The sequence below is a fragment of the Mobula hypostoma genome, chromosome 2 (assembly GCF_963921235.1).
Source record: "Mobula hypostoma chromosome 2, sMobHyp1.1, whole genome shotgun sequence".
NCBI lineage: Eukaryota > Metazoa > Chordata > Chondrichthyes > Myliobatiformes > Myliobatidae > Mobula > Mobula hypostoma.
This window is the reverse complement of record NC_086098.1, coordinates 87,459,975-87,477,786: the sequence shown is the minus strand read 5'-3', so window position 1 is coordinate 87,477,786 and position 17,812 is coordinate 87,459,975.

Below are 17,812 nucleotides of genomic sequence, written 5' to 3'. Positions count from 1 at the left end.
AGGGAACATAAAAACTGACTGTAAAAGCTTTTATAGATATGTGAAAAGAAAAAGATTGGTTAAGACAAATGTAGGTCCCTTACAGTCAGAAACAGGTGAATTGATCATGGGGAACAAGGACATGGCAGACCAACTGAATAACTACTTTGGTTCTGCCTTCACTAAGGAGGACATAAATAATCTTCCGGAAATAGTAGAGGACTGAGGGTCTAGTGAGATGGAGGAACTGGAGTAGAGAAGTGGTGTTAGGTAAATTGAAGGGATTAAAGGCAGATAAATCCCCAGGGCCAGATGGTCTGCATCCCAGAGTGCTTAAGGAAGTGGCCCAAGAAATAGTGGATGCATTAGTGATAATTTTTCAAAACTCTTTAGATTCTGGATTAGTTCCTGAGGATTGGAGGGTGGCTAATGTAACCCCACTTTTTAAAAAAGGAGGGAGAGAGAAATTGGGGAATTATAGACCGGTAAGCCTGACATCGGTGGTGGGGAAAATGCTAGAGTCAGTTATCAAAGATGTGATAACAGCACATTTGGAAAGCGGTGAAATCATCGGACAAAGTCAGCATGGATTTGTGAAAGGAAAATCATGTCTGACGAATCTCATAGAATTTTTTGAGGATGTAACTAGTAGAGTGGATAGGGGAGAACCAGTGGATGTGGTATATTTGGATTTTCAAAAGGCTTTTGACAAGTCGCACACAGGTGATTAGTGTGCAAACTTAAAGCACACGGTATTGGGGGTAAGGTATTGATGTGGATAGAGAATTGGTCGGCAGACAGGAAGCAAAGAGTGGGAATAAACGGGACCTTTTCAGAATGGCAGGCAGTGACTAGTGGGGTACCGCAAGGCTCAGTGCTGGAACCCCAGTTTTTTACAATATATATTAATGACTTAGATGAGGGAATTAAATGCAGCGTCTCCAAGTTTGCGGATGACACGAAGCTGGGCGGCAATGTTAGCTGTGAGGAGGATGCTAAGAGGATGCAGGGTGACTTGGATAGGTTAAGTGAGTGGGCAAATTCATGGCAGATGCAATTTAATGTGGATAAATGTGAGGTTATCCACTTTGGTGGCAAGAACAAGAAAACAGATTATTATCTGAATGGCGGCCGATTAGGAGAAGGGGAGGTGCAACGAGACCTGGGTGTCATTGTACACCAGTCATTGAAAGTGGGCATGCAGGTATAGCAGGCAGTGAAAAAGGTGAATGGTATGCTGGCATTCATAGCAAGAGGATTTGAGTACAGGAGCAGGGAGGTACTACTGCAGTTGTACAAGGCCTTGGTGAGACCACACCTGGAGTATTGTGTGCAGTTTTGGTCCCTTAATCTGAGGAAAGACATTCTTGCCATAGAGGGAGTACAAAGAAGGTTCACCAGATTGATTCCTGGGATGGCAGGACTTTCATACGATGAAAGACTGGATCGACTAGGCTTATACTCTCTGGAATTTAGAAGATTGAGGGGGGATCTGATTGAAACGTATAAAATTCTAAAGGGATTGGACAGGCTAGATGCAGGAAGATTGTTCCCAATGTTGGGGAAGTCCAGAACGAGGGGTCACAGTTTGAGGATAAAGGGGAAGCCTTTTAGGACCGAGATGAGGAAAAACTTCTTCACACAGAGAGTGGCAAATCTGTGGAATTCTCTGCCACAGGAAACAGTTGAGGCCAGTTCATTGGCTATATTTAAGAGGGAGTTAGATATGGCCCTTGTGGCTAAAGGGATCGGGGGTATGGAGAGAAAGGTTCTGAGTTGGATGATCAGCCATGATCGTACTGAATGGCGGTGCAGGCTTGAAGGGCCGAATGGCTTACTCCTGCACCTATTTTCTATGTTTCTAAGGTAATTTTGAAACAGGTTTTTGAGGTTTTTACTGTAAAAATATAGCAAAACTCATACCAATTATTCTTGTTTCAGGGCATTTCAGGACTTTCTAGTCCGCAAGGTGAAAAGGTAGGATTTAACAAAGAGTTAAATGCAGCTGCTTTAGAATGCTTTGAAAAGCTCCTCAGTCATGACGTGTTTGAAATTAACACCTTTGACTCTATCCCAAATCATTCTTATCAGAGCCTGTCTCACCTCCATTTGGATCTATTCAAAACATGCCCAATTAGAGAGTTTCTACCTGTATGTAATTGCCATTAGAGACAAAGCTGCAAAGTAACCAAAGGCTGAATGTTCAAGGAGAAGCCAAAGGAAGTAATGCCAATGATAAGGAACAAGACCAGAATTGATCCTGGCGTGCAGACCCTGATGTGAAATTAGAATCAACTCAAGTCAACTACTTAGTCTGGTAGGGGGCCCCAAATCCTAAGAACTTTCTGCAGGGGCACAATTGAGAGCATCCTGACTGGCTGCATCACTGCCTGGCATGGGAACTGTAACTCTCTTAATCGCAGGATTCTGCAGAGTAGTGCAGACAGCCCAATGCATCTGTAGTTGTGAACTTCCCATGATTCAGGACATTTACAAAGACAGGTGTGAGGAAAGGGCCTGTAGGATCACTGGGGACCCGAGGCACCCCAACCACAATCTATTGCAGGTGCTACCATCTGGGAAGTGGTAGCGCAGCATAAAAGCCAGGACCAACAGGCTCCAGGACAGCTTCTTCCACCAGGCCATCAGACTGATTAACTCACGCTGATCTATGTTACATTGACTGTTTTATTTATTATATATTATTATAAATTACTATGATTGCACATTGCACATTTAGATGGAGACGTAACATGAAGATTTTTACTCCTCATGTATGTGAAGGATGTAAGAAATAAAGTCAATTCAATACTTGTCTGTCCCCTCAGAAGTAGCAAAAGCCAGAAAATATTGATAAGAGTTAGTTAAAAGCCAACAAACAGCACATGTAATATTGAATATAAACCAGAAATTATAAATGCATATAGTAATCATGTGGATTTTAATCTTTAGACTGGACAAGTCAATTTAGCAGTTAAAAGGGGGAGGACCGTGGAATATACATGAAATATTTTATTATGTTGAGGAACCAACTCAGAAAAAATCCACTTTAGATCTTGTTTAGTGCAGTGAAAGAGAATTAATTGATAATCTTCCTGTAAATGTATCTAAAAGGAAGAGTGACCACAATATAATTGAATTTTGTGATGACAGTCATAGAGCACAGCAGCAAAACAGGCCATTCAGCCCAACAAGTCCATGTGGAACTATCATTCTGCCCAGTTGCATCCACCATGTAACCCAGACCATATCCCTCCGTATTTCTCCCATCTATGTACTGTACAAATCCAAGCTTCTCTTAAATGTTGCAGTTGAACCCACATCCACCACTTTCTCTGGCAGCTCATTCCACACTGTCACCACCCTTTGAGTGAAGAAGTTCCATTTCAGATTCCCTTTAAATATTTCACCCTTCACCCTTTACCCATGTTCTGGGTTATAAGTGATAATGTTCAGTCTGAAACGAAGGTCTTAAATCTTTACAAACGAAACTATGAATAAAAAGAGGTGGGGAAAAAGTTGGCTGTGCTGGTTGGGAAAATACATTAAAAGGTTTGATAGTGGATAGGGAATGGGTAGCAAATGGCAAACTTAAAGAAATTCATCCATGGTCAAAGATAGCGTTAAAACACGAGAAGAGGCTTGCAAAGTTGCCAGAAATAGCAGCAAGTTTGAGGATAGGTCATGTGATAGAACTCAGGAAAGAAGGATCACTCACCTCAACACTAAACTGATTCCACAGCTTATGGACTCACTATCAAGGATTCTACAACTCATGTTCTCAGTATTATATATTTACTTATTTATTTGTTATTATTTGTTTTTTTTGTATTTACAGTTTGTCTTTTGCACATTGATTGTCAGTCTTTGTGTGAAGTTTTTCTGTAAATGGCTGCAAGAAAGTCGATCTCAGGGTAGTATATGATGACATAAGATCATAAGACTTAGGAGCGGAATGAGTCCATTTGGCCCGTTCTGCTCCACCATTCTATCATGGCTGATCCTTTTTTTCTCTCCTCAGCCCCACTCCCATAACCCTTGATGCCATGGCCAATCAAGAACCTATCGATCTCCGTCTTAAATACACCCAACAACCTGGCCTCCATAGTTGCCTGTGGTAACAGATTCCACAAATTCACCACCCTCTGACTAAAGAAATTTCTCCGCATCTCTGTTTTACATGGATGCCCCTCTATCCCGAGGCTTATCTCCCTTGTCCTAGACTCATTCACCTTGGAAAACATCCTTTCCACATCTACTCTGTCTAGGCCTTTCAACATTTTAAAGGTTTCAGTGAGATCCCACTCATCCTTCTAAATTCCAGTGAGTACAGGCCCAGAGCCATCAAACATTCCTCGTATGATAACTCTTTCCCAGAATCATCCTCTTGAACCTCCTCTGAACCCTCTCCAATGCCAGCAGTCTTTATTCGATAAGAAGCCTAAAACTGTTCACAATACTCAAGGTGAGGCCTCACTCGTGCCTTAGAAAGCCTCCGCATCACATCCCTGCACTTATATTCTAGACCTCTAGAAATGAGTGCTAACATTGCATTTGCCTTCCTCACTACTGACTCTACCTGCAAGTTAACCTTTAGAGCGTTCTGCACAAGGACTCCCAAGTCCCCTTGTATCTCAGAATTTTGGATTTTCTCCCCATTTAGAAAATAGTCGGCACATTTATTTCTACTACCAAAGTGCATGACCATGCATTTTCCAACATTATATTTCATTTGTCACTTTCTTGTCCATTCTCCTAATCTGTCTAAGTCCTTCTGCAGCCTTCCTGATTCCTCACCACTACCTGCCCCTCCACCAATCTTCGTGTTATCTGCAAATTTGGCAAAAAGGATATCTAGTCCATCATTTAAATGTTTGATACACAGCAAAAAAGAAGCAGTCCCAACACCAACCCCTGCAGAACACCACTAGTCTCTTACAGCCAACCAGAAAAGGATCCTTTTATTCCCACATGCTGCCTCCTACCAATCAGCCAATGCACTAATCATGCAAATAACTTTCCTGTAATACTTGGTAAGTAGCCTCATGTGTGGCACCGTGTCAAAGGTCTTCTGAAGATCTAAATATGCAACATCCACTGCATCCCCTTTATCTATCCTACTTGTCACCTTCTCAGAGAGTTCATCAGGCAAGATTTCCTTATGTTGACTTTGTCCAATCTTTTCCTGTCTCACCAAATACTCCATAACCCCATCTCTAACAATTGACTCCAACATCTTTCCAAGCACTGAGGCCAGGCTAACTGGTATATAATTTCCTTTCTGCTGCCTCTCGCCTTTCCTAAAGAGTAGAGTGACATTTGCAATTTTCTAGTCCTTCAGAACCATGCCAGGGTCCAATGATTCTTGAAAGACGATTACTAATGCCTCCTCAATCTCTACCACTACCTCTTCCAGAACCTTAGGGTGCATTTCATCTGGTCAGCGTGACTTATGTACCTTCAGGTCTTTCAGCTTTTTGAGCACCTTATCCCTTGTACTAGTAACTGCACTCACTTCTCTTACCTCACACCCTCAACACCAGGCACCCTCCTAGTGTCTTCCACAGTGAAGACTGATGAAAATACTCATTTAGTTCAACTGCCATCTCCTTATCCCCCACTATTATTTCTATGGCCTCATTTTCTAGTGGTCATATATCCACTTTCAACTCTTTTATTTTTTTTATTTGCTTGAGAAAGCTTTTTTTACCCACCTTGATATTGTTTGTTAGCTTGCTTTCATATTTCATCTTTTCTCTCCTAATATATACATATACCAACTTTGATAATAAATTTACTTTGAACTTTGGATTAAGATTTGTGACAAATATGATATATATGTACAATATCTGATACACATCTTATGGAAATGTTTGATGATGAACTTCAATAAAAATAAATTACAAAAAAAAGAAACCGATAATTAATAGGCAAAACATAATACTTGAGTAAGCTAGCGAGGAATTTAAAAACTGAATATAAGAGCTTCATTAGGTAAATAAAAAGGTGATGGAATACAAGGAGATAATGTGACATCATCCATTTTAGTGCACAAACATGAAAAGTAGATATTTTATAAATGGTAGCAGATTGGATAAAGTTGATGCTCAAAGGGACATAAGGTGTACTTGTGCACAATTCATTGAAAGCCAGTACATTGATGCAACAAGCAATTAGGAAAGCAACTATCTTGTTAACATTCCTAACGAAGATTTAAATACAGAGTGAGGAAGTCTCATTTACAGTTGCGAAGTTAGGTAATGTATTTTGTCAGGAACAATGAAGAGTTTAGAGTATTTTTCTCTGTTAAAACAGGGTTGTCATGATGGGAGATTTTAATTTCCCCAATATTAATTGGCATCTCCCTAGATCAAGGGGTTTAGATGGGGTGGAGCTTGTTAGGTGTGTTCAGGAAGGTTTTCTGACACAATATGTGAATAAGCCTACAAGAGGAGAGGTTGCACTTGATCTGGTATTGGGAAATGAACCTGGTCAGGGGTTTCAGATGTCTCAGTGGGAGAGCATTTTGGAAATAGTGATCACAATTCTATCTCCTTTACCATAGCATTGGGGAGGGATAGGAGCAGACAAGTTAGGAAAGTAAACAACAGGAATTCTGCAGATGCTGGAAATTCAAGCAACACACATCAAAGTTGCTGGTGAACGCAGCAGGTCAGGCAGCATCTCTAGGAAGAGGTACAGTCAACGTTTCAGGCCGAGACCCTTCGCCTGACGAATGTGACTAAACATATTGATGAAGGTGGAGCAGTAGATGTAGTGCATATGGATTTCAGCAAGGCATTTGATATGGTACCCCATACAAGGCTTATTGAGAAAGTAAGGTGGCATGGGATCCAAGAGGACATTGCTTTGTGGATCCAGAACTGGCTTGCCCACAGAAAGCAAAGAGTGGTTGTAGAAGGGTCATATTCTGCATGGAGGTCGGTGACTAGTGGTATGCCTCAGGGATCTGTTCTGGACCCCTTTTCTTCGTGATGTTTATAAATGACCTGGATGAGGAAGTGGAGGGATGGGTTAGTAAATTTGCTGATGACACAGAGGTTGGGGGTGTTGTGGATAGTGTGGAGGGCTGTTAGAGGTTACAGCGGGACATCGATAGGATGCAAAACTGGGCTGAGAGGTGACAGATGGAGTTCAACCCAGATACATGTGAGGCGGATCATTTTGGTTGGTCAAATATGATGGCAGAATATAGAATTAATGGTAAGACTATTGGCAGTGTGGAGGACCAGAGGGATCTTAGTGTCCGAATCCAAAGGACACTCAAAGCTGCTGTGCAGGTTGACCCCGTGGTTAAGAAGGCATACGGTGCATTGGCCTTCATCAATCAATCGTGGGATTGAGTTTAAGAGCCTAGAGGTAATGTTGCAGCTATATCAGACCCTGGTCAAACCCCACTCAGAGTACTGTGCTCAATTCTGGTCACCTCACTACAGGAAGGATATGGAAAGTATAGAAAGGGTGCAGAGGAGATTTACAAGGATGTTGCCTGGATTGGGAGCTTGCCCTATGAGAATAGGTTGAGTGAACCTTGTCTTTTCTCCTTGGAGCAACGAAGGATGAGAGGTGACCTGATAGAAGTGTGTAAGATAATGAGAGGCATTGATCGTGTGGATAGTCAGAGGCTTTTTCTCCCAAGGCTGAAATGGCTAACATGAGAGGGCACAATTTTAAGGTGCTTGGAAGTAGGTGCAGAGGAGAAGTCAGGGGCAAGTTTTTTATGCAGAGAGTGGTGAGTGTGTGGAATGGGCTGCTGGTGATGGTGGTGGAGGTGGATACAATAGGGTCTTTTAAGAGACTCTTGGATAGGTACATGGAGCTTAGAAAAATAGAGGGCTATGGATGACCCTAGGTAATTTCTAAAGTAATTACATGTTCAGCACAGCATTGTGGGCCGAAGGGCCTGTATTGTGCTGTAAGTTTTCTATGTTTCTATGTTGACTATTTAATGCTCCTATGCATAAGGTTTTAGTGAGACTGCACCTGGAATATTACATACAGTTTTGTCATTTTAACTGAGAAAGAATATTCTTACTTTGAGGGAGTGCAAGAAAATTTCACTATACTTGTTCCGGGTATGATTCAATAATACTTGTTCCAAGTATACAAGGAAGTATCAGGAGAGATTGTTACAGCTGTCTTACAGCTCCAGTGACCAAGGTCTAATCCTGACCTCAGGTGAGAATACACCACTTTAAGAGTGGTGCAGGAGCAGAGAGACATGGAGTTATGAGTGCACAAGTCATTGAAAAAGTCAGAAAATGGTTAATATCCACATAATTTTTATCATTATTAATAGAGACGTATGATATATAAAAACAGGAAGTCATGCTAAACCTTTATAAAACACAGGTCCAGCCTCAACAGGAACGTTAAGTTCAATTCTTTATCTATTTATTTTTATTGGTCCTCCATAAGATCAGAATGGTAATCCATGTGTGGAGCCAAAAGAGATGGGGGAGATCTTAAATGACATTTTTCCATCTGTATTTACTCAGGAGATGGACACAGAGACTATAGAAGTGAGACAAAGTGGCATCAAATTCATGGAACCCACAGAGATTACAGAGCAGGAGGTGTTTGCTGTCTTGAGGTGAATTAAGGTGGATAAATCCTCAGGGTCTGACAAGTGTTCCCTCAGACCCCATGGAAGGCAACTGCAGAAATTGCCGGGGCTCTAGCAGACATATTTAAATCATTCTTAGTGACAGGTGAGCTACCAGAGTATTGGAGGATAGCCAGTGTTGTTCCACTATTTAAGAAAGGCTCTAAAAATAAACCAGGAAATTTTTGGCCATTGAGCCTGACATCAGTCGTGGGAAAGTTATTGGAAGGTATTCCAAGGAACCGGATATATAAGTATTTGGATAGCCATGAAATGATTAAGGATAGTCAGCATGGCTTTGAGTGTGGTATGTCATGTCTAACCAACCTTAGAGTTTTTCGAGGAAGTTACTAGGAAAGTGGAACAAGGCATCGCAGTGGATGTTGTCTACATGGACTTTAGCAAGGCATTTGTCAAGGTCCCTCATGGGAGGTTCATTCATTCAGCATTCAAGATGAGGTAGTAAATTGGATTGGACATTGGCCTCGTGGAAGAAACCAGAGTGGTTGTTGATGGTTACATCTCTGACTGGAGACCTGTGACTAGTGGAGTGCTGCAGGGACTGGTGTTGAATACATTGTTCATCATCTATGTGAATAATCTGGATGAAAATATGGTTAACTGGATCAACAGATTTGCAGATGACAGCAAGAATTGGGGGTGTAGTGGACACTGAGGAAAGCTCTCATGGCTTGCAGCGGGATCTCTATCAGCTGGAAAAATGGGCTGAAAAATGGCAGATGGAATTTAATGCAAAGTACAAGGTGTTGTACTTCAGTTGGATCAACCAGGGTAGGTCTTACACAGTGAACGGTAGAGCACTGAGGAGTGCGGTAGAACAAAGAAGTCTGGGAATACAGGTCCATTATTCCTTGAAAGGGCATCATAGGATCATAAAGAAAACTTTGACACATAGGCCTTCATAAATAAAAGTATTGAGTACAGGAGATGGGATGTTATGTTGAAGTTGTATAAGACATTAGTGAGGCCTAATTTGATGTATTGTGTGCAGTTTTGGTCGCTTATCTACAGGAAAGATGTAAATAAGGTTGAAAGAGTACAGAGAAAATTTACAAGCATGTTATTGAGTCTAGAGGACCTGAGTTATAAGGAAAGATTGAACAGGTTAGAACTGTATTCTTTAGAACGTAGAAGACTGAGGGGAGATTTGATAGAGGTATACAAAATTATGACGGGTATAAATAGGATAAATGCAAGAAGGCTTTTTCCATTGAGGTTGGGTGGGACTACAACTAGACGTCATGGGCTAAGGGTGAAAGCTGAAATGTTTAAAGGGAACATGAGGAGAATCTTCTTCACTCACAGGTGTCGTGAGAGTGTGGAATGAGTACTAACATAAGTGGTGCATCTGAGCTCAGTTTCAATGTTTAAGAGAAGTTTGGATAGACACATGGATGGTCAGGGTATATATAGAGGGCTATGGTCCGCTGCTGGTTGATGGGAGTGGGCAGTTTAAATGGTTCAGCATGGACTAGATGGACTGAAGGGCCTGTTTCTGTGCTGTACTTTTCTATGACTATTCATTTATTTAAAATCCAGCGCAGAATAGGCCCTTTCCACCCCTTGAACTGCACCTCCAGCAACCCATTGATTTAATACTAGCCTAATGACAGGACAATTCACCATTACCAACTAGTCTACTAATTCTTTGGACTGTGGGAGGAAACTGGAACACCTGGAGAAAACCCATACATTTCATGAGAAGGATGTACAAACTCCTTACAGAGGACACTGGGATTGAACGGAACTCCGAAACCCTGAGCGGTAATAGAGTTCTGCTAACCAGTATGCTACAATGGCATTCCTCATTATATTTCATTTCTTGTTCCCTCATTACAGGAAGGATGTAGAAGCATTAGAGGGGGGTCCAGAAAATATTTACTGGAATAGTCTCTGAGATGAGAGACTAGTTAAGAGAACAGATTAGAGAGAATGAGATGAGATTCTTTAGGAATGAGAAGGCCAAGGAGAGATTGAACAGAATTATATAAAACAATGATGGTTCTGGATAGCATTAACAGTGACAGGGTATTCCCCTTCGGGGGTCAAGGATGAGAGATCACATGTATAAACTAAATAAACTGAAGGTGAGAAACACTTTTCCGCAGTATCTGGTTAGAATCTGGATTTTTCCGTTATTATCAAAGTACACTTTATGTTTCACTTACTAGTAGCTTCATCTCTTTTGTAAATTGAGCTATTCCTCAACACACACAAGAACTCACCAGGCCAGGCACCATCTATGAAAAAAAATACAGTCGACGTTTTGGGCCGAAGTGTTTCTGCTGAAGTTCTGCCAAAAGGTCTCAGCCCAAAACGTCGACTGTACTTTTTTCCACCAATACCACCTGGTGTGCTGAGTTCCTCCAGCATTTTGTGTGTGCTGCTCGGATTCCCAGCATCTGCAGATTTTCTCTTATTTGTGAGCTATTCCTCATTTCTGTTTATTCTCTTTCAGACTGAGTAACTCTTTGAATGATATTCTTCAACTAATTGTCCAGGGTTCTGTCACAAATGTTGCTTATTTCAGCAGCATAACCCTTTGAATAGTGTTGGCGCGTGGCCAAGTGGTTAAGGCGTTTGTCTAGTGATCTGAAGGTCGCTAGTTCGAGCCTTGGCTGAGTTAGTGTGTTGTGTCCTTGAGCAAGGCATTAAACCACACATTGCTCTGCGACGACACCGGTGCCAAGCTGTATGGGTCCTAATGCCCTTCCCTTAGACAACATCGGTGGCGTGGAGAGGGGAGACTTGCAGCATGGGCAACTGCCAGTCTTCCATACAACCTTGCCCAGGCCTGCACCCTGGAAACCTCCCAAGGCGCAAATCCATGGTCTCACAAGACTAACGGATGCCTAAAAAAAACCCTTTGAATATTACAATCAGATCAGTGTGGGCAGTGGCAGTCCCTGAGGTGTAAAATCCCCGTCTTCAAAACAACCAAAAGGTTTTGAAAGAAACCAAAGCCTCATCTGTAGCTGTGATTTTAATATTTTTATTTGTATCTGACATTTGGCAACATTTAAAAATTCCTAAAATAGAAGTAATTGGACGGTATGGTAGTGTAGCAGTGAGCTATTACCGTGCCAGCAACCCAAATTCAATTCCACCGCTGTCTATATGAAGTTCGTATGAACTTCTAGTGAACATGCGGGTTGCTCCGATTTCCTCCCACATACCAAAGATGTACAGGTTGGTAGGTTAATTGGTCATATGGGCATAATTGGGTGGCATGGGCTTGTTGGGCTGGAAGGGCCTGTTACCATGCTGCATCTCAAAATTAATAAATAAAATGATTTACAGTAAGTAAAACTGAAGTCATTTATAATTAAAAACATATTTTTGCCTCTACATCCACAGCTATACAATTCCATATGCTAACACGAGCTTATATACAATGCCATTATGAAAAAAAAATAGTGTAGTCTCTGTACAGGGTGTTCTAGGAGTTTGTGGGACAAAGTAAGATACTGAGCTTAAAGTATGTTGGTGTGATCCCATAGTATTTGTACAGACTTAAAAAAAAAAATTCTTACAGGGAATTCCTGGCGATCCAGGTCAACCTGGAAGAGATGGAGCTCCAGGCATTGAGGTACAGTAAGTAAAGTGCATTCAAATTTATGTCTGCATTTTGATTGCAAAAGTAAACTATATTAATACATTAATTTCTATTTTAGTCATATCAAGGACCACAGGGACTGAAAGGACTAAAAGGCATTACTGGACCCAAGGTTAATGGAGTGCTCCCTTAAATTTTTGGATAATTCAGTCAATGCTACAAACAACAAGACTGTAATCCTTTTTTATATTTTTAAAGGGAGAGAAAGGACTTCCAGGACCTCAAGGTCATGAAGGTCCAAAAGGAAAACCTGTAAGTAATTAATTCTGATCTAATTTTTTCTCTGAGCTACTCAATTTTATTAATATTAAATAATGTTTACACATGTCAGAAGATCTCTTCCAATTGTGATTTTAAACTTACGAGGGGTGATTGATAAGTTCACAGCGCAAGGCAAACCTAGTGCATTTATTTTTCCTATATTTGCACACTTAGTCCAGCGGTCATGGAGCAAACGGGTCCCTTCTTTGTAGAAGTTGGTGTCTTGGACCTCCAGAAAGTGGTCCACAGCAGGGGTGATTGATAAGTTTGTGGCCTGTGGTAAACGAAGACGAGTTATTAACTTCAAACTTTCTGCATTTCACACAAAAGAGTTGAACTGCACGTGCATGTAACGAGAGCTGTATAACTCATCTCTGTCTACCTTAGGCCACGAACTTATCAATCACCCATCGTAAAACTCACAATAGAAGATGCAAGAAATCCTAGTTCAATATTTACTAGCTAACTGAATTACCAGAAGAAACTACTTCCAATCTCTAGGAAACGCAGTGAAGACGATTATTGATTTGAATCACTCTTCCCAAGTTCCAGTTGATAATTAGAGTGAACCCTGCATTGTTTATATCAGCACTGCCAGGAATTATCCAGAATCTAGAAGAACAACTTGCATTCTGTTTTTCAAATATTATTCTAACTATATAAGGAAACTGTCAGGCCTGCACATGAAGGTTCACCCCAGTCTCCACCCAGCTGACAGGAGTCACCTGCCATTTGTTTCCATATCATCACCAGCAACTTATTTAAACCCAGCTCTTATCCATCATCTTCATTTACCCGACAAATCAGCCAGCCTCAACCAGTTGTTCCTTGGTTTCAGTTACCTTGTTGCCTTGTCATGTTCAGTACGTTCTCTCTTGTTTTGTGGCCTCTTGTGGCTTGTTATTTTTCAGTTTATTATCATCTCTTGTTGCTCTGCATTTGGGTCATGCATCCTCTACATTTCCTGACAGGGTGAGTGAACCAACGATTGACACAGCAGAGTATGCTCACTTATAGAAATTCGTCCATTGACAGGAGCACATGATCCCAAAGCAACAGGAAACCATTGACCATCTGCTCACCACTCTCAACCAACTTTACGTCTCAATACAGCAATCCCGTGGCAATCAACTTTCTATTGCAGAGGCCCAGGTTCTGGTGCCCAAATGTTTCGATGGATTACCAATCTAATCTGATGCCACAACTTCCTGTCTCAGTACATCTTACACTTTCAGCGATGTGGAAGCGCTGCTGGCCCTCTCGGAGTGCTTGAAGACAAGCTGTCTACCCGGGAGAAGCCCATAGACCTTGAAAACTTCATTATTATGGCACTGAATTGACAAGTGCCTTATGGAACAACCCTCTTGATCATCAGCCAGAACCCCAGTTCTGTTCTCAGAACCATTTCAGGCTGCAAGATCACCTTCAGAACCCTTGCAGGTAGGGAGAGCTCCTATAACCACGCCCCCCCCCCCCAAAAGCATGAGTGTTGGTGGAGAAACAACTTGTGTGATTACTGCAGAGATGCCAATCACCCACACGTCAAATGCCCATTGTGCCTTCTATCTGGTAAGCTCCCCCTGGCCTCTCATTCCAGCACCATAGCCTGACTTACTATTTCCATCCTTCTTCAATTGAGGGGGGATTGAGGGGGGATCTGATTGAAACGTATAAGATCCTAAAGGGATTGGACAGGCTAGATGCGGGAAGATTGTTCCCGATGTTGGGGAGGTCTAGAACGAGGGGTCACAGTTTGAGGATAGAGGGGAAGCCTTTTAGGACCGAGGTTAGGAAAAACTTCTTCACACAGAGAGTGGTGAATCTGTGGAATTCTCTGCCACAGCAAACTGTTGAGGCCAGTTCATTAGCTATGTTTAAAAGGAAGTTAGATATGGCCCTTGTGGCTACAGGGGTCAGGGGGTATGGAGGGAAGGCTGGGTTCTGAGTTGGATGATCAGCCATGATCATAATAAATGGCGGTGCAGGCTCGAAGGGTCGAATGGCCTACTCCTGCACCTATTTTCTATGTTTCTATGTTTCACACCCCAATGGCTCTACGCAAATAGGAGGAAAGTTGCAGTGCTGCAGGTAACTTTTTGGAGCAGATTCTGGATATGCAGTTTGGACTCCTTACCGAGCCTATCTCAAAAATTCAAAGTATATTTATTATCAAAGTACAGTATGTATATTTTATAAAGCCTTGAGATTCATGGTCTTGCAGGCAACCACAAAACAAAGAAGCACGATAGAATTTCTGAAAAACCTCATACCATCCAATGTGCAAAAAAGGAAAAACAAATTGTGCAAATAATAAAAAAGCAAGCAAACATGAACAAAAGAGTCCCCAAAAATAAGTCCACAGCCACTTAGTCAGTTCAGCACTGCAGCCAATTCAGGAGCCCAATGGCTCCAGGGCACAACCACAGAACCAGGTTCAGTGCTGAGGTGTGTGCCAACGGCTGTAGGCCCCAGGCCCCAGCCACAGAGCCTGCTCAGCACTGAAGTAAGTAAAGCCTCCTGGAGCGGTGAGCTGAACACCGGTTCGTCCTCCACTTTTGGCCTTAACATCTTATTCTTTTTAATCTGATTGGCGCTTAAATCAGCCAAACATCAATTCATTTTACACCCTTGGGCTCAAGACTCCCTGCTTCAATCAGGCCCAAAGATTCAGTCCAGTACCAAGTCCACTCCAGCAATAGCCATCACAGCCATACCTGCATTCTCAAGAGAGCAGCTCACTGAATATTTCAGGATATCACAAAAATGCCAGGTTGTACAGATGGTTCAAAAGCATACCACCCAGCAAGAAATTAGATTTCTGTGGATTGTAGTGATCATAGTCCAAAAAAGTATTTTTACCAGAATTATTAGTGGGTTTTTTGCTACCTGCAAAGCATTGCCATGACTTGCCAGCACCTTCTTCTCTCACCCCTCACCAGCTATCCAGACGCCTGACGGACTCTGGGCTTTCTGCTAAGGCCGATCATAATTTCAAATGTTTGTCAGTTCGTGGCTGCCTACTTTCAATGTACCCAGGCCCATTCCTCCAACCAGCTGCTCTCTGGGCTCTTGTGGCCTCAACAGGTCACTCTACCCCCATGGTCCCACATGGACATTGAGTTCATCACTGGTTGTCACCTTCTGATGGAGCCATGGTGATCATGACAGTGGTGGACTGGTTCTCCAGGATATCCCACTTCATTGCTCTCTGCCATCTTCCGTCAGTCACTGAGATGGTGGATCTGATTCTCCAAAATGTGGTTCACCTCCACAGCTTCTCTCAGTGTTGGACTGAGGCCCACAATTCATCTTCCACTTTTGGTGAGCCTTCTGTTCCTCCCCTGCACATCAGCGTATTTGTCCTCTGGCTACCATCGGTAGACCAATGGACAGCCAGAAAGCACCAATCAGCAAGTGGAGAAATGTCTGCAATGCTTTGCCACCTCTAACCTTTCCACATGAGCCAAACTCTCACATAATCTACACACTTCTGCTACAGGTATGTCACCTTTGAAATGTTTCATGGCTACTAATCCCCATTGTTCCCTGTAGAGGAGCCAATGGTGGTAGTCTCGTAGGCCTTGGTTTGCCAGTAACAGAATGCTTGGAAGCTTCCTAGCTGCCAACCACGCCTACTGCCACTAGGCTAACTGCTGCTGGTGTCCAGCCAGACTACTCTGGCCTGGCTGTCCACCCGAGATCTGCCCCTGCACGCCGATTCCTGCAGGCTTTTGTCCCAGTTCATTGGTCCCCTTAAGGTTACCCATCACTTCAACCCAGCTCCAGCTGTCACCATCCCTCAGGATCACACCTACCTTCCATATGTCCTGGCTCAAGCTCATTATCCATGGACCCCTGTATGTTTCAATATACGTGCTATACATGTATCTTCATCATGAATCTTGATGCCACCTGCACATCTGATCTGCACCTAGCAGCCAATTTATTAAGTAACTCCTGTGCCAAATAAAGTGGCCACTGAGTGTATGTTTGTGATCTTCTGCTGCTGTAGTCCATCCACTTCAAGGTTCGATGTGTTGTGCATTCAGAGATGCTCCTCAGCACACCACTGATATAATACATGGTTATTTGAGTTACTGTCACCATCCTGTCAGCTTGAACCAGTCTAACGATTCTCCTCTGACCTTTATCATTAACAAGGCATTTTTGCCTACAGAACTGCTGTTCACTGGATGTTTTTTATTTCTCATACCATTCTCTGCAAACTCTACAGACCGCTGTGCGTGAAAATCCCAGAGGATCGGCAGTATCTGAGATACTCAAACCACCCCATATGGCATCAACAAATTATTCCGTGGTTAAAGTCACACAGATCACATTTCTTCCCCATTCTGATGTTGGTCTGAACAACAGCTGAACCTTTTCAGCATGTATGCATGTTTTTATGTATTGAGACACTGCCACATGATTGGCTGATTGTATATTTGCATCAACAAGCAAGTGTACACGTATACCTAATAAAGTGGCCACTGAGTGTAGACATATTGTTGACAGATTTTTCACTCAAGCACCCACTAGTTTTGCAAGTTTTGCAGAGGCTCTTCTCAGGAATGTAAATTGATATCATGAATGATAAAATTTTGTTTATCCGTGAGGTTGTTTGTCTAGCCTATTAGACATTGTCTTTCATTGATTCTATTGTGTTTCTTGGATATACTGTGTATGCCTGGAAGAAAATAAGTCTCAGGGTTGTATATGGTGACATATACATACTTTGTTAATAAATTTACTTTGAACTTTCAGCTTCCAAATCCTTTCTCATGTTTGTGTATAACCCTTGTTTGATGGGTTAAATTCTGATGGCATTAATGTTGAGAAACCAAAGGTGGTGCATCAACTAGTCTCTGGAAGCCTACACACAACCATATATCGATATTGATGTACAATTATACAAAACGTGGAGCAATGCTCACCCAGGTAGTTTCTTTCCTGGGAAATTAACATTGACAAAGATACAGTCCTCAGTGCAGTATTAGGTATACTAGTTTTGGAAGCAAAGGAACTATCTTCAACAATTATAACATCTTGACCCCCAACCAAACTATCAGTACAAAGTGCTGTGGTCATATCAACCTTCCTTTATAGCAGTGAATCTATTTTTTGTGTTATAAAGACTAGGACTGCCAAGAATACAGCAATATTATCCATATCATTTTCCTGTAAATCCTTCCAACAGGCTGCTACATGCACTGAGAAAACTGCTGCTGAAGAATTTTTACTGGGTTTTGCCATTTAACGTATTCATAGAAACACCTTTTGACATGCTAATTCTTGTAATGATGTCTGTT